The 4,323-nt window shown below is 41.1% G+C and overlaps 1 pseudogene; it reads left to right on the top strand.

Annotated features, from left to right (window-relative positions):
* The first annotated feature begins 550 nt into the window (after window positions 1–550).
* On the top strand, window positions 551–3,266 carry LOC121479389 (annotated as a pseudogene).
* The last annotated feature ends 1,057 nt before the right edge of the window (window positions 3,267–4,323 follow it).

Here is a 4,323-nt window from a genome sequence, read left to right as displayed (position 1 = left end):
ATATGGCAATATCTATATACCTATTTATAGCAGATAACTTAGTAATGCAAAAATATGTCAAACTATTAATTATATTTATTTTCCTAGAGATGTTTCTCCTCAGCCTTGTTTCCTCCTGCTCAAATTTGAATCTGCTTTTCTTTTTCCTTTTCTTTTTTTTTTTTTTTTAGGTCCAAAACAGTGGTCATTCTGAAATGTCTCTTTGCTTTGCTGCTTGTCTGGCTAGATCCTTCCTTTCTTAGAGTCCACAACCTATGCTTTGCATAATCCATTGCTTGGCTTAAGCATATCATCAAAAAGCTTCTCAAGAAAGATTGTATGGAAGATTTATTTCTTGATATGTTGTGTGACTAAAAATAACTTCATTGTTGCATCACAATTAATCAAAATTTTGGCTAAGAAGATTGCTTTACTGTCTTTCATCATCTATTGCTATATTAATAAACCTAGAGCTTTTCTCAATATTGTTTCTTAGTTTATAAGGTGGTTTTATGTTATTTTTAGATTGTAAATATTTACTGTCAGAAAAGCAGCAAAGAGACATCCCAGGATGACTACTGTATTGGATCTAGAGAAAAACAGGTTGAGAGTGGAGCAAGAGGAAAAAGGGTTGGGAAGGTTTCCAGGGAAATAAATATTATATAGATATAATTTCACATAAAATTCATGGACATATATTTTCTTTTCTCTTTAAATGTCATTTATTTATTTGAGAGAGAGAGAGAGAGAGAGCATGAGCACACAAGCTGGGGGAGAGGCAAAAAGAGAGGAAGAAGCAGATTATTCAGCTCTCGCTGAGCAGGGAGCCTGATGAGGGGCTCCATCCCAGGACCCCAGGACCATGACCTGAGCCAAAGGCAGACGCATAACCTATGGGGCCATACAGGCACTCCTCATGTATATATATTTTCATATATGTTTTATTATGTATATTTCATATTATATTATTTCTTTGATAATCTACTCTCATTTATTCTATCCTGCTTTTGATTTCTTTTTTTTTTTTTTTATTTTTTTTTTAATTTATTTATGATAGCAGAAGGAAAAGCAGGCTCCATGCACCGGAAGCCCGACGTGGGATTGGATCCCGGATCTCCAGGATCGCGCCCTGGGCCAAAGGCAGGCGCCAAACCGCTTTGCCACCCAGGGATCCCCTGCTTTTGATTTCTAAGACCACTTTCTTTTTTTGGAAACATTTTCTTTTCAAAGCATCCCATTTTAAATTTATGATTGCAGGGGATCCTAATGGGTTCAGTGTGTAGAGCATATGATTCCTGATCTTGGGGTCATGTGTTTAAACTCCATATTGGGGGTCAAGTTTACTTAAAAAAAAAAGATAAATTTATGATTGCAGTATTTTATCTCTCTCTGATGATTAATTGTAATTTTTAAAAAAGCTTTCTTCTGATTCTGCATTATGTCTGTTTCCTTCAGGCCTTTATATTTCTGTTTCTGTTTGTCTCTTCCTTATTGGAAACACTACTTAGGTACCTAGTGATTCCAGGATGCTCATTTCATATTTAAGAACTAAGGAGCTGATTGGAAGCTCTGTACATGTGGGTGAGACTTGACAACAGGTAGAATAAACTGAAGCAAAATGCAATCTTTGAAGAACTACAAATGTCAGGTTTTTTAAAACTTTTTATCTAGGTTATTTCAATTTTTTCAAACACACAGGGAGAAGGGTGACAAAGATGTGTTCAGAATATCCAATTATTGGAATTCTGAGAATAGGATAAGTAAGGGAACTTTATTGATTGAATTATGTACCCCCAAATTCAAATGTTGAAGTCTAAACCTCAGTATCTCCAAATGTGACCTTATTTGGAAATAGGGTCACTGTAGTTGTAGCTCTTTAAGATAAGGTCATACTGAAATAGGATGAGCCCCTAATTCAATATGATGGTCCCTTGTGAAAACGGGAAATTTGAATACAGACATGCACTCACAGGAAGAATGCCACATAAAGACAAAGGCAGAGATTGGAGTGATGCAGCCTAAGCCAAGGAATGTCACAGATTGCCAGCAAACACCCAGAAGCTAGGAGAGAGACAAACAGATATCTCCCCCACTGCACTCAAGGGGAACCAATCCTGCCTGCACTTTGATCTCGGACTTTTAGCCTACAGAGCTGTGAGACAACACACCTCTGTTATTTAAGCCACTGACTTGTGGTTTGTGGTACTTTGTTACAGCAGCATGAGGAAACCGATACAGGAGTTACAGCTCAGTATGCAATAATTCTTTCAATTCCATGCTGTTAGCCCCTTGCCTCACAGCTACCCTCTATTTGACTGACTTCCTGAATCTAGAGTTTCTTGGACTCAAATTTTCCAGAAAATGACCTTCTGGCCCTTTGATTCATGAGGGGTCGAGAAACATGAGTAGGGAAATAGTTCCTAGTTGTGTGGTCTGGGGAAGTGGGCGTGCAGCAGGCTGAGAACCCCATTCTAGCTTGTGGACACTGCGCCCCTGAGGGGCTCTGTAGGGTGAACGACTTGTGCGCTTGCTCCACCCAGGCCAGTCACTTATTACCCACCCAACCGCCCTCTATCTTTTGAAAGTTGGCTTGGGGAGTCTCCGCCAGGGAGTCGCCGCGGTTTCCTGCTTCAGCAGTGCTGGGAGGGAACCCGGCGCGCAGAGCCAGCCCCGCCACCTGCACGCAGCGCTCCCGGACGCGCCCAGGCCCAGGCCCAGGTCCGGGCCCGGCCGCCGCCGCGGCCCCCTCGCAGCTGCGCCAGAACTGCCGCCGGGACTCGAGGCCGCCGTCCACCGCCAGGTCAACCCGGAGCTCCGTGCGTCCTACGTCTACTTGTCCGTGTCTTAGTACTTTGATCGTGATGATGTGGCTTTGAAGAACTTTGCAAATATTTTCTCCACCAATCTCAGGAGGAGAGGGAACATGCTGAGGAACTGATGAAGCTGCAGAACCAACGAGGTGGTAGAATCTTCCTTCAGGATATTAAGAAACCAGACCGTGACAATTGGGAGAATGGGCTGAATTCAATGGAGTGTGCGTGACACTTGGAAAAGAGTGTGAATCAGTCACTGCTGGAACTGCACAAACTGGCCACTGATAAAAATGACCCCCACTGTGTGACTTCATTGAGACTCATTACCTGAAGGAGCAGGTGAAACCTATCAGAGAATTGGGTGACCATGTAACCAGCCTGTGCAAGATGCGGGCTCCCTAATCTGGCATGGCAGAGTATCTCTTTGACAAGCACACCCTGGGAAACATGTGTCTTCCCATAGCCACAGGGTGACTTCCCTGGTCACCGAGGCAGTGCATGCATGTTGGGGTTACCTTTACCTTTTCTATAAGTTGTACCAAAACGTCTACTTCTTTCATTTGTATCGTTCCTTCAAATAAAGTAATTTGGTACCCTTCCAAAAATAAAAAATAAAAATAAAAGTTGGCATGGGGCACCTGAGTAGCTCAGCAGGTTAAGCATCTGACTCTTGATTTTGGCTCAGGTTGTGAGACCAAGCTCTGTGCTGGGTGTGGAGCTTGCCTAAGATTCTCTTTCCCTCTCTCTGTGTCCCCATTACTCTCTCTCCCTCCTTCTCTTAAAAAAAAAAAAAAAAAAAAAAAAAAAAGTTGGCAAAATTTATCATATATTATGTGTCCTTTTTCATTTCATTTGCTCTTGTGGATTTTTTTAATGTTCTTTTTAAAAAATTTTTTAAAAGATTTTATTTATTCATTCATGAGAGACATAGAGAGAGAGAGAGAGAGAGAGAGAGAGAGAGGCAGAGACACCGGCAGAGGGAGAAACAGGCTCCACGCAGGGAACCTGACATGGGACTCGATCCAGGGTCTCCACGATCAGGCCCTGAGCTGAAGGTGGCACTAAACTGCTGAGCCACCCGGGCTGCCCAATTCACCTTTTTAAATAAAAACTTTGGACAAGGTTTCTTTTTAAAAGGAGTTTTTTAAAAAAAAATAAATGGTTTTTGATTTAAAAAAATATATTTTTATTTAGTTTTTCAATATAAGCTCTACACCTAAAGTGGGACTTAAACTCACAACTGCAAGATCAAGAGTTACATGCTGTACTGACTGAGCCACCCAGACACCCCACTAATTCACCATTTTTAATCAGAAATTCTTTGTTTCTGGTCATGATGTTACATTTAAACAGCAAAGCCAGAGAATGGATAGATATAATAAGCCAAACACATATGTTTGCTTCCCTTTATGTCTCAAATCCCCTAAAATTTGAGAAGAAATTCATAGAAGCATTATAAAATGAGAAAGATTTCCATGAATAGATAAGACATGTTGAGGAATCTCTGGATAATGGCAAGACTGATTATTTT

This window comes from Vulpes lagopus, chromosome 20 (genome assembly GCF_018345385.1).
Source record: "Vulpes lagopus strain Blue_001 chromosome 20, ASM1834538v1, whole genome shotgun sequence".
Taxonomy (NCBI): domain Eukaryota; kingdom Metazoa; phylum Chordata; class Mammalia; order Carnivora; family Canidae; genus Vulpes; species Vulpes lagopus.
This window is presented reverse-complemented; position numbering and strand designations above follow the sequence as displayed.